Below are 24,413 nucleotides of genomic sequence, written 5' to 3'. Positions count from 1 at the left end.
ATGGGAAAGTTATGAAGTGATGTAATTACGTGACGTGAACATCATCGAAAAGCTGCAAACCCCGCGATGAAGCCATGATGAAACCGCAGTTTTTGCAAGTTCCCGCAATTTCATCGCATAAAATTGCATAAATATCCCGCATATTCCATCGCATTTTTTAAGAAAACGTGCCGCATAATCAAGGATTTTTGCCCACAACAATCACAAAAAAACTCACACATTTTTCTGGAAGGACTGGTTAGACCTACCTGTTGCCTTCCCCTGTCTTTCCTGATCCACCATCCTGTTAAATATAGCAGCCTAAATGTAATTCTTATCAGCCTAGTGATGGCATCTGATAAGACAACTATTATGCAGTAAGGTTGTGCTGCTGTTGAAATTAAATTCACATTTTGGATTTTAAAAAGTACAAATATGGAGAGCCACTTAGCACAGACCTTTAAAGAGAGATGTGACCCCGTAATTAAAGCTTCCATGTCATCCAACAGATGTAACTATAGCCTGTATGTCTGACAGCACAGCTAACAGCTAATGGTAAAACAAAATCTATTAATGATTCCATGGTAAACCAGAGTTATTGCATAAGTTATGTTTTCCAGCTTCTTGTCATTAATTGTGCATGCTACCTTATATTTACCAGTTGTTATTTTAATAAAATTGAGATATGTCATGCATGGGATTGGTACCATAGGGTTTAACCAAAATCTAAATGTAGCTATCAGCAACATTGGTTTGCATTAAGCTAGCCGTAAACCCCACTTTAGCTGCTAGTGTTAGCAAACACTAGCTAGTCTATGAACAGTCTGTTAACATGAATATTTGCAAGCCTCCAAGTTTGGTAGCAAATATATGCATGATTCAATGGTAAACCCCCATTTGGCTGCTACATTCCCAGTGTTAGCAAACGCTAGCTGGTCTGTTAACATAAATATTTGCAAGCCTCCAAGCACAGACGTCACACTTTAAATCCTACCTGTTGCCTTTCACCATCCACTTATTTAACTGCTGTCACATCCCTGCACATGCCATCTCCTTTTCCCTCTTTCTTTTTAAATTTTTAGCCCCGACAACTCACTACTCGTACGCTCGTACCTGGCGCCCTCCCTCTTCTATGTCAACATTCTATGATGGAATCTTATGAGACAGGGCGCCTACTCTAGCCTGTTAGCAAAGAGTATAGAAGTACTTCTATACTCTTTGCTGTTAGTCCTCTAAAATATTATATAACATTGAGGAAATGCAGAAATGATTTAGAAACGCAGAACATCAGCTACATATAGAAAATACCCAATATATATATATATATACCCGCTTTTTGCGCCACTGCTCAGACGCAAACATTATATGGTAGATATTGTAACACACTCCTGACTACAGCGTGGGAAAATTAAAAGCCATATATCAGTGTTTCGCTAGTTTTACTATCAGTGTTTCACCCAGTGAAAAGTTGGGTATCATTCGAAATCTTGGTTATCCCCCCCCCCCCATACAACAGGTGGTTTATGATTGTAAAACAGAATAAAGCTAAATGTCAGAGTAGGATAAAACAGGTGAGAGGTTTTAACCTTTTCTCTAGGAAAAACCTGTGAACTTTGTGTAGCTCATTCAACCTGCGAACTGTATTGTTAGTGATGAAATCCATTTAGCATCAAAAGCTCTGCTTTACATTAACACAGAATTTACTTTGAACTAGATATGTTATAATTACTGAAATTGGAGAAAAAGAAATGTTTGTTTAATTATCAATAGTTAAGTAATTTAAGCTCATGTAGTTTTAGCATGGCCATTGGAAATTAAAATTATATACACTCAAATAATTGTATTTGGAAAAGAGTGAATCACTCTGGAGCTGCCGCTCAGACAAAGAGCTGGTGTTGGGTTGCTATGCAGTGGCCTTTGCTCAATACTCCCCATGCGCGCGCACACGCACACACACACACACACACACACACACACACACTTTAGTAACCTTTGCTCAGTCCCCAAGCAAAGGTTATGTCCCCCACACACCACTTAACTCTCATTTGTAGGAGCCAGACTTGAACAGCTCATTCATAAATGAATGTAGCCGATACAAACCTTAAATAAATAATGTGTTTGTGTCATGTGTGACGCTAAGCAACATTTTATTATTATATTATGATGATATTGAAAAATAACAGCAATTTGTTGCTGTTTTCTTTGCCAAACTTTCTTTCATATAAATTAATTTACATTTAGTATAATGTTTACGTAAACAAGTCATCTTTATTTCTTGAAATGTAAATGTTCAGAATTCAACACACACAAATATACGAATGATGTTATATTTTTCTGGCTGCTGCCACAAAGCTCTAAATCTCTGCTCTGAACATGTGGGAGCAGAGAAATATTCAAACTGTAAAAATGAAACGCAACATAATCACCACGATTGATGGCGTACAGAATATTTTTGTACCATCATCAGTGTACTAATTATCCACCTGACTAACAGCAGCCTAAATGTATTAAAGGTTAGGAACACGCTCATTACTCGTCAACAATGTCCAGAGCTCTTGTCAACCTGATGATTAATGACCCTCTCACTTAGACAATATTGTTTTAACATGATTTCTAATAGAGCAACTTGAACTGCCAACAACACACAGAACAAATTGGGGAGTAATCTTCGGATAAAACACAGAACATTGACACTTTTGCAATATAAACTAAACTGCAGTGGACAAAGCACAGACAAACCAGTGTATGCTGAATTATTGGCTAATATCTCAGTGGGACTCATATTTTTTCATTTACTGTAGGTGCTTGAATATTACCATTGGTCTTCTGTATGCAACATATACAGAGTATATTCTTTAATTAATATAAAATGCACCTTTGACAGTAAGACTTTTTGCTTTTATGCCCAAATACACATTTTTTTTGTAGATCAATTTTCCATATAACAGCAGTGGCAAATATCAATACTAATATGACAATAAAAAAAGAATATACAGTTAAAACCAGTAACTTGTACCCTTTACCGGTTCACATGTGATAAGAAGATGTCTTTATGACAAAAAAAAAAACACATTTCTGTTTAACCAAAAACCCACACATATTTCAAAACAGGGAAACTCCTTAGACTGCAGTTGGCAAAACTCTTGCCAGCATGATAGACACTGAATAGGGTATCTTTGTCTCTGTTTCAGCTGCAGTGAATTAGGCTGAGCTTGCCTCATCCTACTTAAAATATTCTCTGCATTTGTGTGTGTTCTCTTTTTAAACATCATGCTTAGTTTTATTGGTTGTCATTCATTTAGTTGTATGTGTACATTTTAAGATTGGTGTTAGTGTTCATGTCTGCATCTTTCTACATACGTACTTGCATGTAACAGGTAAAAGGTTAGGGAATGCACTGTGTGTAAATGTGTGTGTGTTCCAGAGCAGTAGGGTGTTAAAGGCGTTGGTTGGGGTGCTCAGCAGGGACTGCAGCATGGAGTCTTAATTCAATTTAATGCTCCATGTTTTGACAGGAGTTAAGAGTTAGCTGGGGTGGCAAGAAAGCTCAGCAGACTGCACCGTATAGATCAGAAACACACACTTATATATTCATGTACCCATGCACACATGCATGTACACACATACAGTACAAGAACACAGCTAATGCATCAAACTTGTGAGTACCAACATACCTGTTGAATATATTTTCAAATGAGCAGTGAGATCATGTTTAGCACTGTCTTTTAATTTTACTAGTGCACGTTTAAAACGCCTCCTGTAGCTTTCTCTAGAATCATTGTATCCCGAAAGTACTTACAGAAGGACTCCGAAGTACCTAATATGCAACTTTGCAGTTTAAGCTTCTTAATTGTGAAGGGTAGACACGGAAAAAGTGAAGCCAGCTTATGGAAGCGTTTCTTTCCTCAACCATTCATTGTGCGGCCGTTTAGTTTTACTCACAGTTTATTAATATCCAACGCTGTCCAAACTGCTTTAAATTCCAAACACCAAGTTCAATGGGAACCCAGGAAGCCAAGTGTGAAGCAGATCGGATAAACGGTTGTGATATATTTGAAAGACAACGGACACACACACACACACACACACACACACACACACACACACACACACACACACACACACACACACACACACACACACACAGAGGATCCTCGATTTATAGTTAGATAAAGCCCCCACCTTTTTCTTTTGTATTAGCCGTGTTTAATAACTATACCACGATCTAATGCTGCATAATTTGATCCTGAGGAATAGAGTTAAATAACTGCCAAGTACTCGTTCTACTAATAAGTGCCTTAAGGAATAAGCAGCTGTGTTGTAAAAATACCACAAAATAATAAACTCAAACGAGACAGCTATTCTCTTATCCATATCTTGGATGAAGCATGTGTATGTGCCTCATGCACCTCCAAGTATATTCATGTGTGGGAATATGTGGCCCCCCTGGAGACAGAAAGCAATATGTCTGAGATTTGCATAGAGCTGGGGAGAAAAATATATTCAAATTGTGTATATAATTAGTCATTCTCCTGTAAGGAGCAGGTAGGTAGGTATGCATTCAGCCTAAAGGGAAAGCTATACATGCTTTGTGCAATCTGCAGTGTTGAGTGTGTGTTTGTGTGTTGGCATATCAGAGTCTGAAGCTAGGTGCTGCTGTGAGCTTTTTGCAGCATGTTTGCGGTCAGATGCGTGTTTGTATGTGTGGTGTCTGGACTGTGTTTCAATAGAGCTGTGTGTGTGTGTGTGTGTGTGTGTGTGTGTGTGTGTGAATTACAGACAGGAACACAGTGAGCGAGAAATAGATGGAGAGAGAAAGAGAAGTGATTGCGGTATCCTGGTTGGTAGGTAGGTTATGGGGCCTATCTGTTTCACGTCTTCCCTTCCCATCGTCTGGTTTCCTGCCATTGATCAGAACAACCCTCCTCCTCCCCTTCTCCTCTCCCTCTCCACTGATGGACAGAGAGAAACTTGATCGAGAGGGAGGGGGGCGACAGAGCGAGGGAGGAAGGAGAAGAGAAGGGTAAAGGCATCAGTGCCGTCTGCAGCCTCCACTGTCAACCATGCAGAGAACCCTGCAAAGAGCCACACCACAAATGGAGTATCTTATTCTGCCCAAATCTAATTTCTCCATTCCTTTCGGCTTTACTGTAAAATGAAAAGATCATCTAACTGTGTGTGTGTGTGTGTGTGTGTGTGTGTGTGTGTGTGTGAGTGGGGGGGGGGTTCGTTAGTGGAGAAGTGAGAGTGAGAAAGAAAGTGTTTTCCCTGGAACAGATGTTGGAGGAGGTGTCAGTCACTAATATCATGGGTACCCCGTTTGCCGTAGCACCCTCAGAGCCATAACACAACCCCCCATCGTCCTCCGACATACAAATCTAGACTCACACACATCCACACGCTGGGATTTTGACTGGCAGTTGTGCCGCTTCTCTCGCCTGCCGGGGGGGTCATCACCCCGTCCATCTGTTCCTGATCGGCCCCCGACGTGGAAGGCAGTCGCCTCACCAAGTCTTGTCCCCTGAACACAAAAAAAGAGTTGAAATTTTTTTTGAATTGTTCTCTTTTGAGGCAGTTTAAAGTCTCTGAGCTCCATGTAAATGTAAATGTAAAACATCAGAACAGAGAAACTCAACAATGGATTGGGGTCAAATGAGCTGCACAGCGGGGAGGACTGCTGTGCAGAAAAACAAGTTTTAAATCTAGCTCAACAGGTCTCAGAGCGATCAGAAAAAGTGTTCCACTTACTGCGCCTACAGCAGAGATGTCAGTCACCAAGCAAATCAAAGTGATATTTGCAGCCAAATAATTAAATTGTTAATATTTCTTTACTTAAGTGTATTTTCAGATCTTTCCCCAGTTTACACAGAAATATAATTCAAACAAAGCTAATCTCCACTTACATTCTGAGCAGGATATTTATTTTTTATCATCCAAGACTTTTATGTTAGTCATTTGTTATCATCAATCATCCATTGATGAACTTTTGACCAATGGGTTCTTAGTTTACTGTCTCATTCACCTGCAGCTTCCCTTTATGATAAGGACATTTTAACAAATTGGTAGACAAAAAAAGAGCTCCATTTCATATTGCAAAAGTATTTTTGATGCTTTATAGCCAATAATCAGAAACCGTAATCTAAGAATTTTTTGGTATTAATAATAATAATAACAATATATACTTTATTAATCCCACAAGGGGAAATTACAATGTTTTCACTCTGTTGTTATTACAAACAGGCCTGAATTACACACACATGCTCAGTACCTACACATGCACTAATGGAGAGATGTGATGTGGAGAGCTGCCCATGGAAAGGCTCTCCCGAGCAGTTGGGGGTTTGGTGCCTTGCTCAAGAGCACCTTGGCAGTGTTTGAAGTATACAGACCATACTTTGGTCTGTATGAGGACTTGAACCAGCAACCCTCCAGTTCCCAACCCAACTCCCAACCCAACTCCCTACTGACTGTCCACTGTTTTTAAATAAGTCTATTGCTTCATTTTTTTATTACATTACAATAAATAAGCATATAGCGTTTTTGTTTTAAAAATCAATATGCTTTCATCATGATTTAATCACTCAAATATAAAGAATAATATTCAAATATCTATTTTTCTTTCTCTCCCTGTTCCTCACGTCCTCTCCTTGTCACGCAAACAGATTTTTCTTTATATCATGGATTTCCTTCTCATTCTGAACTCTCTCTTACAAGTCAAGCCAGACCTCGGGTCAATACTGCAACCTGATAGGCCCACACAGTCTGGTCCCTAAACCCCTGTAAGCTCCTACCTCCAGTGGCACAGCCACACCAACAAATTATTCACCTCGAGTCTCCGCAGCGCAGTCACAGTGAAGGAAAGAAAAAAGAAAAAGTGGCAAAGAGGAGACATGTTGATGCATGCCTCGTTCCTGTATCAGGGCTGCGGCCGGCATGGGTTTTAAAGAGAAGGATTGCACTGTGCTGTCTCTGTTATCAAATGATTGGGTGACTCTTAGTATGTGGCGCTGGATGCTGTGAAAAAACAAACTCAACCTGACAAGTGTTCTGTTAAAGGTGTAGCTTTTAGTTTACATTTACTGTAGATTGTTAGCATTTACTTGGAACCTGACTGTAATGGCAGTATGCAAGTTTCAGTTCCTAGGTCAGTGTTATTACAAGCCACGGATTATGAGCGTAAGTGTCAGCACCTTTAACACAGTTTCCACCTCAGAGAAATGATGTGAAGGAAGATTTAAATAAGACTGTGTTTGTAACCAGTACTTTAGTTTATTTTCTAATATTCATAAAGGTTAGCATTATTTCATTCTCAAACAATACAGTCCAAGACCCTCGCAAAAGTAGTCTTTCAGATACAAATTTAACTTGCAGTGGTGGGGAACCACTAAAAACCAGTAAGTGTTCATTTTATCTACAGAGGAAATCTCCCACAGATGTGTAAACATTCATCAAACTGACCGATCTCCTCTGCTCGCCTGTACTTCTTGCTGAGCTGCCATTGTGTTTCAGCTCTGAGAGTTGGGAAACACAGACCTTGAGAGGCTTTTTGGAGGATTATTATGGGCTATAAGGAGAAACAGGCTGGTAGAGGCAGAGAGCTTGGTAAAGTGGTGTGAGATGAGTGGATGTACAGCTCTGTCTGTGCTGTAAATCCAAGCAGGATGGGAGGATGGAGAAGATGAGCTGAGGATTGCCTGTTTCCCCTGAAATAAATGACTGTCTATGTATTTATGATAAATGATTGCTAAGGCCCACACTGTATGCAAGTGTGCGTGTGTGTCTGAACATATGGTATGTGTAACTGTGGACAACACAAAACACAAGATACACACATATTTTAGTATCGCCCACCACTGTTTGTTCAAAATTAGAAATGTCTTTAAAGTTTACAGCTTTTTTCGGTCTTCTTATGATTCCATTTATGACAAACATAAGATGCATCTTTTTTCCATTTCATTACCATAAATCTGCCTGACAGGACAATCTTGAAGTTTCAATCTGATTTCACATTGCAGTGAAAGCAAAGCCACTACTGAGGTAACTGATAACAGTCAATATAAAGAGACTATGTTGTTCATGAGCCGTGATAAAAACACACAAAGCACACAAACACATTTGCCCGAGGCATTTTGTGGGACCTCCTCTGTAGTTTATTCCCACTCTGCTGAGCTAATAGAGTCAGATAATGAATTTACTCCCAGTCACCAAAGCAGTTTTTAATAAAAGGCAAATTCCCTCTCTCCGAGTGTTATTGCCAGCAGTGTCCTTACCACCTCAGAGACTAACAATTATGCCCTAATGGGATTATGCAGTCTCGCTAACAGTTATTGGCATTAGAACTGCTCATACAATATATGCAAAGGTATTATTGCAAATCTTTAAATAAACCGATGAATACATTTATGTAATGTATTGATTTTGGAGACATTTTATATCGCACACAAACTCAAAATGTATAGAAGTAAAGGACAGTGAGAACTCTGCATATGTATTAGTCAGAAACATGAAGCTGATTTATTTTAGTCAATCTAATTTGCTTTAAATTAAACCCTTAACCCCTTGCCCATATATTAACTGACTGTATAAATGGATTACAGTGTGTTAAGGCACATACGCTGTGTTGGTCACTGGTGGAAAAGGAGACATTTTACTGTGTAAATAAATGATTTAATGCATTGAAACCGTTCCCTTAATTCACCCTGAGCAACTTCACAAAAAACTCAAGGTTATGTGAAGGAAATTAGATGATTTCATTTTCCGTGCCTTGAGAGGAAAAAAAAAACAAGCTGTTGTATTTGTAGGAGTTAATAAATGTCATGGCCAGAAATTGGAGTTTATGCCCATGACCTGCGTACACACCCTGAGTGAGGCTGCTGTACAGCAGCAAAAAATATACTGTGCTTACTGTATTCTCTGACCCTGCACACGAATGGCGTACACACACTGAAAACTCAGCCGACTGTAAAACAAGCTGCTTCCTAGTTATTACTTTGTTGCTGGCCGTCGTTTATGTTTTTTTAAGAATCCCATCTCAACTAGATTTTTGTTTTAGTCATTGTTTGTTTGCAAATGAAATATAACACGGATGTATCTATATTGCAGAAAACTGAGTTCAAATATGACCTACCCTTTTCAAACTTTTGTAAGTTTCACAGTTACATGAATTCAGTTCTTAATTGTGACAGATATTGATAGTTTTTTTCCCATCTGCAACCATGTAATTCTCTGTGCTCTTTAATCAGCTAATAACCAATTGCATTAGTTAACCTTTACCTGAATATATGAAATGCATCTACAGTATATATTTTTCTTATAACATTTTAAGTGTTGGCTCTACAGTACAAATGTCTGTGTCTCACAACTATACAGCCCTCCTCACCTTCCCCAAGCAAGGAAACACTCCAATAACTAATGTAATAAATACAGCCTGTAATAAATCACTAATAATTTACAGAAGATCCCTTTAACAGCTTTGGACTGTGCATCACTCAGACCCCCGGGTCCCCATTCGCCGTACCCTCTGCGCTAATGCAGCGTTAATGCAGTGAACGGGGGGCTTGTTTTTATTAGCTAGTGTCCCACTGTTTGGATAATCTCTCGATTTGCCAAAGGCCCTCGTTGACAGCCCTCCTCGTCGAGCCCAGAGCCCCTACAGGTGTCCAAACATCAGCTAATGGAGCTAGCACGATCGTTGGGCAAGAACACAGAGAGTAAAAGACACACAGAGAGATATATTAACTCCAAAATGGAAGAGTTTTCACTGCTGCGTGGCATGTGAACCAAACTTTAGTTTGTCACAAGTTCATCATGGAGATAGTTTCAGTAACTCTCACTCTAGACCACAGGGGGGCCTCCAAATGATTGTTCAATAATAATAATGTTTTTTAATAGTAATAAAAAACAAAAACTTGAATCCAACATATTATTTGTAAAGATAAATCTTGTTTTAAATGTACACAACATTGATGATGCATATGTGCCTATAGGTAGATAACAATAAGGTAGCCATTAAAACATGATGTATAAATATATGAATATTCTCAACAATTATTATTTTAATAGCTTAGTATTGTATGCACCATAGAAAGGTATGTGTGAAGGCTTTAAGCCGCCCTACAATTAATATGCAACTCATATTTTATACAATATATATAGTAAGGGGTCCCTGCTCCATCTCTTTTTCAACTGAGGGGTCCTTAAACGTAAAAAAAACATAGAAGACCCCTGCTCTAGACTTTTCTGCACAAGCTCATACAGACATCATAATAAATAAATATGAAAACCAAAATAATGTGCTATATAGGCCACACGGACGCTTGGGGCAAGTTCATCTTCTACAACAGCTGTCTAGCAATCAACGCATGTCAAACACAATAGGCATCAACTATAGTCTGTGGATACCATGTGACGAAATATCCTGGCCAAACTATAAAGCGAGAGCATCACTACTTAACTTTGATGATAACACAGGAAGTACACCGCAAAGAAGCAGTGATGACAATAAGTGGGATTTGGGATTTGCACATTTTGTGTGCTTTTCCATAATTTCAGCCACACTAAATATAGATTGTTTTGCTTTAAAGTACTTTGAAATTGTTGCACTATTTCTGTTAAGAAACAACTGAGAGAGTTTTAAAAGCTCATAAACAAAGACAAAACTATTTGCAAGTTTATTTAAAACATAATAGAGTCTGGAAAATATGTAAGAGTTTCACAGTAGCTCAATCAAAAATGCTCATTTGTAGTTAATTTCAAAATTTGTGAATGTCCAACATGTTTACCCATCTAATTAAATGATTGTCTTCTAACAAATCTCATTTATATTTTCAACCATAGCTCTGCCTCTCTCAGGTAAGCCTTCAGTAGGTGTTAATGCCTAAAAAGGAAAATACAAGCAGTAGGAAAACAACAGAAATACTCAGAAAAGTAGCAATACTCAAAAGTGTAACTAAAGTACATCTTGATTACTATCTGGTGTGTGCGAAGCTGCAGAGAAAGGGAATGCAGTGAGAGAGCTGTGCATGTGATGGTTTGCCATGTCAGCCCATTGGAATGGTTGATGAGTTCACACCAAGCAGGCCTGGGTGATGATGGGATAGGTCTTAATGTAGACAGCCATAAACACAGCAGGCCATCTCTAATCCTGAGAGGCTCCTTTGTGTACCTCACACTGCACAAACTGTTTTGATGAATCTCCCGACCCCTGACCCTTTGATGACGGATGGCGCTCTGAGGGGAAATGTAACCAGAAGGCAGCGGATCGCCTGGCCATCCTGTTTGGGAGATGAAATGGACTCTTGCTTCATCATCCCAGTTTTTTTGCTATGATATATTTCAGTCTAGTGTGGCAGATGGCTTGTGGAGGAAAGCATCAATACAATGTGGAGGATTTAATTTAGCCTCTTATTACCATGAATTACAATCTAGCAATTTAAAGGTCCACATTAATTATTGAATAATTCACTTTTTTTCATATTATTTGTTTAAAGTCACACGTTAAAAATGTCATTCATTGCATACTCAAGTGAATGAAAATATCCCCTTTGCTGTAATGGAACAGGTTGAAAACGTCCGCTCAGAATAAAAACACAAGTCCGACATAGAAGCGGTTAAACATCTGCGGCCCAGACACAATCACTTGTCATGAAATATAAACTACATTTTTACCACATCATACAAACACTCACACAGCATTACTCTGAGCATCAATCATGATTTTTTTTTTTTAAGTCAGTATTGTCAATCTACAGTATAGAATATTAACCACTTATTTTTATTATTTGCTTCATTGTTATTTTTTTTATATCAGCTTATAATACAAGTAAGTAATTACAGTAATTTGAATGATTTGGATTAGAATAGAATACAATTATTTCTCAGACAGAATTATTTTCAAAATTATTATATATCAATTTGATGGTAATTTGAGAAAAAAAAGAGTAATAATTATATATTTGGATACATAAGAGGAAGTACAGTTCAAACAGAATGAGCTGTACTCTTCTCACTGACCGGAAAACCAACACATCTTACACGTACACATGCATAGTCGCAGTGCACAGATCAGGTCATGTCTCCTTGCACAGAGCCTGTTTGTAAGAGCACAGCGTTTGTGAACCTGACAGTGGAAAATCTGAGCCGTTCCCTCAGCCTCCGTTTGGTCTTGGCGTTTTGATTTGTTTTGACAGGGGAGAAAATTATAACAGCGGGGGAAAGAAATATGAAAATATGACTGGTAATACTTTCAGAACACAGATATTTTCCTTGCTGTCTTTGCAGAATTCATAATGGAAGTCTGTGTGTGTGTGTGCGCACGCGCTTGTGTGTGTGCTTATGTTTATATGTGTATTTACATATACAGTGCATGTGCATGTGTGTGTACATCAGGGTGCATCGCTACAAAAATGAATCATCTTTACTGATGACATGGTACGCTAATCGTTTGTCTATATATTGCAGGTTTGTTTCCATATCTCAAGGGTTTTTTTGTGGTCTCCTCCCCGTTTCTCTGACTTGATTCCATGATTTTAATTTCATTCATTCATTTATTTATTTATCCAGTCTGCTTTATTGCTTGGATTCTCTTAGCCTGGGGTTGTTTTGTTTTAATGAACGCCTTGAACTTTGTCTTTGTTAAAGTCAGTCGCTGAACTTTTCAGAGTAAACTATCTCATTGGAGATGATGGTTCAGTTGAGGAGAGCAAACACAGATTGTGCTCTGATTAATCATAAATCTGGCATATTCACACGACCGAGGGAGTTAACTCAGAGAAAATGGAAGGAAAAATTCCACTTTGTTTGTGTCAAGACACCTTTGTATCCTGATTTCAATCCGTATTTCTTCACTGTTTATGTTTTTAAACAGCATTACTTTTCACTTTGAAAACACACCTGATGCTGCCAAAAGGACACTTTTTGCTACTGTGGACCCAGTGACCCTTTTTGGCCTTTTGCGCACCACAGCCACTATCCCTCACTGTAGCACAGTAGAGCCAGGAATCAAACCAAACATATTAATGTAACACTGCAATTTAGTGCACCACAATCGCTGCTGTTGATAAGATAGAAAACGGAGTATTTTTTGAAGGTAAAATGAGTAGACCTCTGGTTTAGCCATGTTTGTGTTTGAATCCAGACTAATCACTCATCAGCTCCTGCGTACAGTATGTGCTACAGCTACTGCATAACACTCACCTCCCCAGAGAGTGTCAAGATACAGTCAGCTTCAAAGAACCACAGAGGCTGTCTAATTGGCTCCCAGCAATAACACAACAGCTACTTTCACTCAGCAGGGCAAAGAGCTGAGTCAAAATGTAACTGTCACTGTGTTATTTGCTGCGGTAAAACTGTAGCCCTGCCTACAAAGTAAATGTTGTTTTGATAAAAAAAAAAAAATTAAAAAAGCGTCTAATTATTTTTTTTAATTATTGTTTTAGTAGAAACCTCGGGACATGAATCATGAATAAACCTTTGTCTTGTCATGGAAACCAGTCCAGAAAGTGGTGTTCTTGCCACTACAGCATGTTTCACACACAAATTCAGTGGACGTAGTCTTTATTGGATGAGGCAGCACTAGCTAATATATAAGACAAGTCTGTGGTGCCACGAGTCACAGAGATTAAATGACTGTTCAGTGTTTGGGTTGCGAATGCTGAGTGTTGGCCATAGCTCCAATGCCAGAAGTGAACCTAAATCACACAGAGGCAAAAAACAGACACAGAAAACACTGATGCTATTGTGCAGTGTGTGCAAACCCAGTGAGACTGTTGGGTGGTGGAGAGAGTAGGTAAGGAAAGAGGAGGAAAACAGATGAAGGATCGAAAACGAGAGGCAGGAAAGAGGTAAGTAAATGAAACAAAGGAGGTGTGAAAGAAAGGCGAGGAAGGACATAGAGTATAAAATGAGCAACAAAAAAGAAAAGGAGAAAAAAAGACAAACAGGAAGAAAGTGAGTGAATGAGAGGGAGTTTTAGGAGAATCAATGCAGCGTCTCTCCGCTGGGACCAAGCTAACAGCGCAGCAGACCGTGGCTCTCAGGTGTCCAGTCGATGGCTGATGCATTAGGCCACTGATACCCGCCGCTTTGGGTTCAAACACACATTTTCTTAATACAACATGAGCCCATTTCCCTCCCTCATTAATCATGTAACCTGATTAGGGCTAGAGGTCCCGCCTGTACTGAACCCTGCTCCGCTCGCCGGCTTTCATTTTTTCAGGCTTCTCATCACACACATGCACGGATTCACATGTGCATGCATGCAGACATATTAACCCTTGGTTTTACTTTAAGGTAGATGTGGAAACACTATTGAACTAAGACAGGGTGGAATGGGCTGGTACCCATGCCCTTTTCGTTATAAAGTGATGATCATTTTAGAAAATGTTATTCAGCCAGGTTCTGCCTGTAACATGAAGGGACCTTTCAGTCCTTTTCTTTCTGCAAAAAGGCCACTAAAATTGTCCACATGCCTTACTCGTCAGCGTAAGTGCACATGTGATTGGACTAAATGTCCCTTTGGTATTGTATGGGAATATTTTCTGCCTTGGATTTGGTGCGCTAGTGAGTATTTACAGCAATATATATGTGTATGATGTATGGATGGTGTATAGGACTCACTCAAAATAAACTGCAGTGCTTATGTAAATCGTAATGAATGAACATGTTATTCCTGTGCATCGTTTGTTGATGTGTTTTTAATAGTTTTCTGGACATCAGTGGAGGTCTATGAATAAGCTAGGTCTAGGAATAAGCTACATTAGACTTTGGATGGACAGGCAGTACTTCTTAGTAGGATAAATTCATTGTTGGTTGTGGTCTTTTCATGGGATTAGTTTGGAAAGATCAGACTCATCCTTTAAGGCAAAATAACTCAACAGATGAAAGAGGTGCCCCTCATTCATCTTTGTCCCTGCCCCTTTGGGAGTATGTGCTCACTGCTGCACCCACATACTACACTGCACCTATAGACATGTATGTACAACCAAACATTTTACAAAATGGCACAAAATACACTGACATAAATACATGGCACACTAAACTGGGAGGACAAGGCAGTGTAGTGTCATAGCTGTAGGAGATAGAGTTGTCTATGCTTTTTCAAAGTGAGTTGGAGGCATGTCAGTGTTATGATTATGACTAATTTCAGCCGCTCATCAGGGCACAGAGTGTGAAAGACAGGCTGACAGACAGGGTTAAACATAAAACCACTGAACTAAATACCATTCTGGTATTCATCGACATATGACAGGTCCAATCATTGATTTGCTCAGGCTCATTGTCATGCAGTCTAAGTGGGCTGTGACAGATAACCCTTTCAGTTTCAGTTTTCTTTTTTTCTGATTTTCACATACATGTATCTGTAACATATTTATATGCACACACAATAAATGTTCACATACACAGTGTATTCTCTCTGTCCTCCTTTTGTCCTCCTCTGTCCTCCTCTTGCTTTTCTTTGCCATGCTCTTGCTAACCCACACATACAGGAATTATTAGTTTATAGTAGGAGGACCCAAAACCTTTATTTTAATATCACAAACAATTATCATGCCATGTGTAAACACACGCACACATGCACACACTCACGCATGCGCACACACACACACACACACACACACACACACACACACACACACACACACACACTAGTTGCACCCACAAACAAACATTTCCTTGTACTTTCTAGACTGAAGTCCTTCCTGAGTAGAGACACAGATGTGTCTTTATTTAAGATGAGAGGATGTGTCAGATGTTCCACTATGATTTAACATTTCTGCTGCTTTTGCCTCAGTTCCAGTGGTTGGAAATTCTATAATGTATGTCCACTTAAACTTCGTCTGACTCCGGCTTGTTTATGGATACATACAGACACGCCGCTTATGTTTGCACCCATGCACACAAACAGTCACCACTGTACATTTGCAAGCAGCCAGATACATAAGGTTTAATTTTTGCTATTTACTTACACCTACCTGAAGTGTCACACTACACTTCTCATAAAATCACACACTTAAACATTAAATACATTAGACATTAGAGACACTTCAAGCTCATTAGTTTAAATGATAAACTCCTGCTATTAAATTCAGCAACATGGGCAGCGTTTATTTTGCATCCATTTAAAAGTCCATTGCTCATCAATAACATTTCTTCATTTGCGTTGCACTGTAAATCTTTACAGATGTTAGACGTATCCTAGGAGCTAACCAACACAAATTTGATAAACTGTATAAAACCAAACAGCACTATACACATACCTGTGCAATGTGTGTGGTGCCTCTCTTTCCATTGTATGTCTGTCTAACCTCCTGGTGTAATCTTACAGGTTTAGTTAAGTATACAGATTAACGTTCTTGGTACTGTATGATATTATGAAAGTGTTGACAGTATCAGCTGTCTCCAATACAGTTCAATACAGTACCTCTTACTTAATATTCCTATCAGCACTTTAACCTAGGGATTTCTAAACTCACAATGAAAAATGTAATATATTTTATTTTAAAGAAACTGTCTGCACTAAGGTTTCTTATCTATATTATCTAATAAACTCAGTGCTGACCGTGTACGAGAAACTCAACTTTTTGTTCTGCATGATTTTATTTCCCTCTGCACCTGTCTATAAGGTTAATGACCTTACATAACCCTAACTCTAACCCATTAGACAACACTTAACTCACAACACTCAGTTTGAATGCATATAATCTTTGTATACGGTCTTGGAGTGGGATATGAAATGTTAGGGAATAACCATTTATACGTTTTTAACTATATGATTTAGGAATAGGGAAGTCGTTTATGGTGATGAGGGAGGCCAGAGGAGTAGGGTTGTTCAGAAGTCTTTTCATTAATTCATTTTCTTGAATTTGTTTTTACTCCAAGTGTAACATAATTAGGTTATTATTGAAATGTTTTTAAAAAAGTAGAAAAGTAAAATGAAAGAGCTTTAATACAACAGTGAAAATGCAGGAAGCTTTGCTAGGAACAGAGAAACGAGCTGTGTTGTGTGTGTGTGTGTGTGTGTGTGTGTGTGTGTGTGTGTGGGGGGGGGTGTGTGTGTGTGGGTCGGTGTGGGTCGGTGTGGGTGTGTGCGTGTGTGCGCGCTGGGGACCTGGAGGGCCATAGCAGACCAGGTCAGGCTGGGTTTACATGCCTGACACACTGTCACAGATACCCCCGCTGTGTCCGTCACTCAGCACATACACACATAGACACTGACATACAAACACATACACACTCATATGCACACGTGTACACTTTAACACCACCATGTCTGATCAGATATGTCATTAAAAACAAAACAACATTAATCAGAAACATGTTTTGGACTCTTGATAGTTTTTCTTCTTGAACTAATCAAATAATCATAAGGCTTTAGTTTGTTGATTTTTATGAGAACATGTTAATCTCTTTGGGAAGTATGCATGCTGTATAATCCCCCAAAATTAATAACTATAGAGATGTGACTTGTGTACAAACAAGAGAAGTTTATTTCAGCTAAAGTATTACCATGTAAATTACCTAATTTCTTTGTTCTTGTGAATTGATCCTTTCCCTTAGCCAAAATGCTAATTTCATAGACAAATTGGCTTCACATATGTTTGTGTTTTATTACAAATTCTAGATAATGAGGTGAAGTCCACAATGTTTTTTTTAAAGAAGACGGAAATCAGAAAGTTGAGTTTTATTCACAGGCCTATTTAATCATGGTGGTACAAAACCATAGATGTGATTACCTGAAGCTGAGAGTGCTAGCTACAGTATTTTCATACAATGGCACAAAGATGCACATATGTTAAGTACCTTTTCTCTCTGTCATTTTCTCTCTTTCACTTAATCTCTCTCTCTCACACACACACACACACACACACACACACACACACACACACACACACACACACACACACACACACACAGGGATGGTATTTCAGTCCATGGTATGGACAGTGTAGAGCGTTTGAGCGTGCCGTTTGTGTGGTATCCTGCTAGAGATTCATCCTTCAATTAACACAATGGCTCTGATACAAGATACCCATTCACACATTCTGTACACATGCTTACATTCAGCCCTTAGCCACTAAAACTTGTATGTGAGAGCCGATACACTACAGATACTTAGCCCCTAATTGAAGAGATGGACAGTTTAACAGCCTGAAACTGCTTTTCTAGAAAACATTGTTTCTCTCAAAAATCAAATGCATGAAGACCTTTAGACTAAAATGTTCTGTAGCTGTTCATCACCTCTCCATAACCACAGCTGAGCTGTTTTGTGTGACCCATGTTTTGTGTGACCCCATGGTCCAATTTAGAAATTGACTCTTTGCTTAGTAGAAGGGATTATAAAGTGAAATGAAAGCATCAGACTGTGCTACATGTATGCCATACTAACCCGAGCCTTTGTCTAATGAGCCCCCATGGCCTCCAGATCAATAAAGTGTTAAGTGGCCCTTTGAAAATAACATTGTAGTGTTAAGTTGGTCTGTCAAGCATAGAGTCCACAAGCTTGGCTGCAGCACTTCAACTTAAGAGCTGCCATCTAGTTTACATGGATTTACTCATCAGCGGTTTCAGATGGACAAAGGGTCTAACATAAGCTTTTACATTTAGAGACAGGCAGTAACAATACACATAAATGCACATATTCATGCACAATTACTAATTTTGACTTGCGTTTGGTTGTATAAATAACTATTTGACACAAAGTAAAGAGCACTGACCAGCGAATAATATTGATTTAAACCACAAATCACTGTAGGAGGCGGCCAATGGTGATGGTGTGTTTTTACATGCTCCTAAAATAAGAAACTGTGATTCTAATGGCCTGAAACAATACTTACTATTTAAGATGAAGGGCTGTGGACACACGTGGTTGGACTTACATGACAGAACATTAAAATGCATAATATAGATTTAAGAAAACAAAAAAGAAGACTGGAGATGTCTTCTCCCTGTTTTATTGACTGGATTTGGACCTCTCTTTCTCCTCCTCTCCCACCTTTAACACAACCAACTCCATCTTTCCAAAGAGTCACATTTAGCCTCACTCTGTCTCCCACCCACAGCCTAGCAACACACTCTCTCTCACACACACACACACACACACACACACACACACACACACACACACACACACACACACATACACGCACACACTCACACACTAACTTTGAGGGTAAGCTAGTGAATTCCTGAGGGCTATCGGGTTTCGGGTTGCCTTGGCGACCGAGCACGGAGGCAGATCCATTAATCATTGAGAGCAGTTCACTCCAGAGTGGAGGTCAGACTGATTGCTGTGGATATAGGGTATCATCCCAAAACACACATAGACACACACACACACACACACACACACACACACACACACACACACACACACACACACACATATATACAACAATGTGGACCAAGGTCCTTGATTTGAATGAAAAAGATTAGTCTGCCTCCCCTTCCCCAACTTCAGTTCATCTTCAAAAATACGTACAGTACGCAGACACATGCAAATAGGACAGACAAACACACCAGTATATAGTAACATGCAAACACTGACCCCAGTTAACGTTAGCTCTTGCATACTGTCCTGTTGCTTTCTCTTTCTTTGGCTTTCTCTGCCTAACATACACACACACAAAACAATCTCTCCCTCCAATGTTGTCTGGGCATCAGGGTGGCCGTGGCGGTTTCATGTGACGTGGCTGCTTGGAGCCGAGTGGATTAAGAGATTGGAGCACCGCATTTATTTTTCAGGGACTCGGCTGAAACACTAGACCCTGCACAGGTGTCTAGGAAAACTGAGAGAGCGAAAAAAGAAAGAGAGAAATGGAGGGAGGGGGACGATAAAGACAGACAGGAGCAGAAAGAGACAGAGAACATACTTATATAAAATAAGATAATAATTTCCTCCTGCGGCATATCATATCTTTGTGTCTACATCTTTCCTTATTTTCTGTTTTCACATTACTTCCACTTCTTTTACCAACTTTAAGTACGCATTTGTTACTGAGGATATGTACATTGTGATATCATAGTTAGTAGACTGGGATGCAACAGAGTGGAGGGATGGCAATAAGATAAAACGCAGTGCCAAAATGGCTATTGGGATAGCACGGATCTTCCAAATCAGCATGGAATTATGTAGATATAAGGAGGCAGACAATTACAAATGAAGAAGCGGAAGACCGAGTACTAAGAGGGGCTTGGACATTTAAGTTGGATTGGATTGAATGAAAGATCGAGTGAGGACTTGAGCAGTGCTGCAGATAAATCATGCGCAGATAACTGAGTTTGGGTAGCAGGTTAGACGAGCTCTTACAAGACATCCAAAGTCAAAGGATCAGTTGACCACAGCAACTATATGTCTTTGCTGAGAGCAAGACAATGAACTTAATGCTAGTTTACTAAATGTAGTATAAACTACACTGTGTGGCTGTAGCTTGGATGACAGGATACAATAATGTGGTCTTCATATAGGGCTGCATGATTCTGGATTACATGCAAAACCTTTTATGATTAGTTTTTCTTAGAATTAAGATAACAATTCCCGCCTATTGTTCTTATAGCATGACCAGAGAACTGACCTGGGATCTTGTCCCCAGGTCAGTTCTGTCTTGTCCTGGTGTTGGGTTGCTTAACTTTCATGTTGTTGTTGATGGGCCTTCACAGACCTTCACCTGACACTTTATTCACTTCACGGTTTAGCAAGTGCTTGTTTAGCTAGGAGTGAGAAATCTCAAAACTGAAAGCAGTGGTGTTTAGAGCTATATGGAGCTGCACTATTACTGTCTAGAAAGTGAGGCAGAAGGTTTTGGTGCTGCTATAACTCCTGTATGACTTGGCCATGTAGGGTTATGGAGGGGGGGGGGGAGTGTTTATAGAAAGGATCAAGTCACCAGTCTAAAATGGGTCCGGGCCACCTGAGTCACCATGCTGACCTCAAAAAAGTAGTGGCAACAAAAAACTACAGGTTATGCTCTTTGTGTGTTGCCTTGTGTCTTCTTTAGGAACTTGCTATTTAACGCACCACAAAGACTATAGCTGACGGCCAGCTGACCTGTATGTATGTCGGGCCACACATACTGTACATTCTGCGACTTATAATGTTACACCTGTTTAATTTGTTATATGCTTGCAATGCAAATTGAGGATATGTAATCAAAAAAGTTGCAACTGGCACTGTAAACTTTACTAAGAAGGGTATTACATTGGTAAAATCACTGCTTTGGTAGACTAAACAGACAGTCAGAGGGATTTCTTTTGTTGACTGCCTCTGCCACAGATTCAATGTGCTGAACAAGCGCCAAGGCGAACCAGTACCAGTGGTACCGATGCATTTGCAAAAGCTGTGGTCAATGGTTGGCCACATAAGGTAAAAGACTGTGCAGTACCCACAACTGTAAAATACATAGGCCTCCTGCAAGTTCATTCACACATTCGTACACAATCACGTGTATGCATATCTATCTCTAATGCAGTTTGTCCAGCGAGATTTACAGCGTCCTGGGAAACCTGATGTAGACGTCCACAAATCAGCGTGACTATGAAATAGAAAGCCACAGGAACATTTACACACACACATGCACACTCCAAATCTAAGCACATTTATGTCACACACAAGAGAAAAGGCAAAGCCAGGACTCTTGTGAGCACACATGCACATGCAAACACATACTCACACAGGCACGTGCACATGCACACATGAAATATAGGTATAGCCACTGCACCACTGAACCGACTCCCAAAGGTGCCCACTAAATTTACTGGCTCCTCCAGCCACTTCAAACGCTCTCCATAACTTAGAGGCCAGACGATTTTATTGTTTCATGGAAGAAAGGACGGTGAAAAAAAAGAAGCAAAGAGAGTGAAGAAGTGAAAGATAGATGTACTGGGAAAAAATTAAATCCTCCTTTGTCTCAGACAATTAAAATTCCTCTGGTTGTGAGGCACATGCACACACATCTACACATCTTTGTGCATACACACGGCTGAATGAACACACAGAGTACAATGTTCAGTCCATCTTAAATCTCTTGTGGATAAGAACATAAACTTTCATACAACTTAGTTATTGTTTTTTGCTTATACCTGAGTGGACTTACATTTAATTAATCTATAATGTACCCATGGGCACAACAACAGAATAACTATAAAGAACTATTTAATTCTTTGTACCTCTCTCTCTCTGTAATCTCTCTCTGTCTCTCTGTCTCTCTCTCTCTCTCTCTGTCTCTCTTTCTGTCTCTCTCTCTCTTTCTCTCTCTCTCTCTCTCTCTCTCTCTCTCTCTCTCTCTCTCTCTCTGTTTCTGTGTATGAACCACCCTGTGAGTTGCTATTAGTGTACCTAGTTAAAGCTAATGATGTAGACACCCTTCTCCTCCAGGTTATGAGGCAGTGAGCTGGTAGCAGAACTTGTTAATGTCCACTCCAATAGTTACACTTTCCTTCGCATTGAACCAATGATAAGCATAGGTGACGTGTTATAGACCCCATTTAGGGACAGCTTTAAGAATGCTACTAGTGGAGATGGCTTTTATAAGTTGGTTTAATTAATGTTGTCACTGTTTTTTAAATTAGAGTAAGAATATATGGTTTGTACTGGTAAAGACTCACAGCTTGCATGTTTTGTGCTACTTCTTCCTCACACGGTTCATGTCCTATAACATTATCAGTAATCAAATACTTTTGCACCTCAGTTGTTCAGGTAAATGGCAAACCAACACACACACATACAGCGATGGGTTAGATGAGACTTTATATTGAGCAAACTGAGCTTTCCGGCAGGTGGTCCACCAAATGTTATCTTATTGACCTCTGGCCTCGTACACACACATATACATATACACATGCACACACACACACACACACACACACACACACACACACACACACACACACACACACACACACGCAAGCCAATTCAGTAAGTGAGCGGAGGGGATCATGATGTGATAAGGAGACCTCTGACAGTAGGAGGACAAGGATTTAAGTGACTAATTCAACCTGAATGAGAACAAAGACACACACACACACACACACACACACACACACACACACACACACACACACCGTAATAAATATGAGGGTTTATAATATTGAACTTAAAAATATACTAGGGCTCTTCTTTTTTCTCTTCCACTACATGCCAACTGCATTGCTTTTGTGCTACTTTTTGAAGAAACTGGAAAATAAAATAGTTCCTGTATCTGTGTGTTTGTCTGTGTTTGTGTCAGAGTGGCTGCTACAATGGCTATCCCTGTCAAATACAAGAGTGGTACCATCTGCTTTTTGTAATGTCTAAGGCCAAATTCCCTGCATACAGTTGGTGGTCTCAGCTTCAGCAACCCCACAGATTGTCTAACCATCCGTGTGTGTGTGTGTGTGTGTGTGTGTGTGTGTGTGTGTGTGTGTGTCTGTGCGTGTGTGTGTTTCTTAGCTCCTTCATAAAGGGATGTGTTGTTGTGTGCACGCTGCAGCCCACCAAGTCAGAAAACACAGATGGGATGAGGGATCATATTCTTGATTAAAAATGACGGAGGGAGTGCTGAATTCTTCTGTGTGTGTGTGGTGTGTGCATATACTTATGTGCGAACACACACTACACAATCCCATATGTTGGTTTTGTACCTGCTCACACACTGATTTAGGTAAAGCTTGTTTCTCATTTCCTGAACAAGTTGATAAATTCCAGATATCCTACACACAAACTCTGCTCTGAGTGGATGGAAAGAGAAATATGGACCATTCGCTGGATGTGCATACTTATTCTACGCAATTAACCTTTAATTAAGCAGGCAGAGGCAGAGGTGAGGCAGCAACGAGCCACAGAGGAACAATATGCTGTCTGTTCATTTACTGGAGTGTTATTGCCCTGGAGCCCTAACCTGGTTGGTTGATAGATACGTCTAGCTTGGACCGGTTCAGAGCATTTTAGAGTTAAAGCAACACTATGTAACTTTTAGCTGCAGCTGTAGTTCCAATGAGACAACCTGTAGGGGGACCGAAGCGGGAAAAGTTACTTTAAAGAATAATTCCTCTTTATGGGCTATACAGAGGCATCTTTAACCTGCGAGCACTGCCCATTTTGGCTTGGCACTAACAGTGATCAGCATCAGCAACGATAGCAGTTGGCCACAGCAAACAAATTGAAATCAAAGGTGCATTTGTCTGTTTCTTTTATAGTAAATAGGTATGATTTTGCTCAGTAATAAACACGCCACAAATGCCTTTAATAGTTCTTGATAAAACAGACATGATAGAACAATGGGAGGTCATTTTTAGCCTCCCACTAGTGTCATGGCTAATGATGGTGATGTCGGTTGGTCGAACAGCCAGTACTCGACCAAGTGCAAGATTTCCATTAAATGTGCTTTGGATATTTGTGGTCTACAGTGGATGAGTCTTAATATTTTTGCTCACTCTCTGACCTTTCATTTTGTGCCACCATC

This window comes from Sander vitreus, chromosome 17, assembly GCF_031162955.1.
Source record: "Sander vitreus isolate 19-12246 chromosome 17, sanVit1, whole genome shotgun sequence".
Lineage (NCBI taxonomy): Eukaryota > Metazoa > Chordata > Actinopteri > Perciformes > Percidae > Sander > Sander vitreus.
This window is presented reverse-complemented; position numbering follows the sequence as displayed.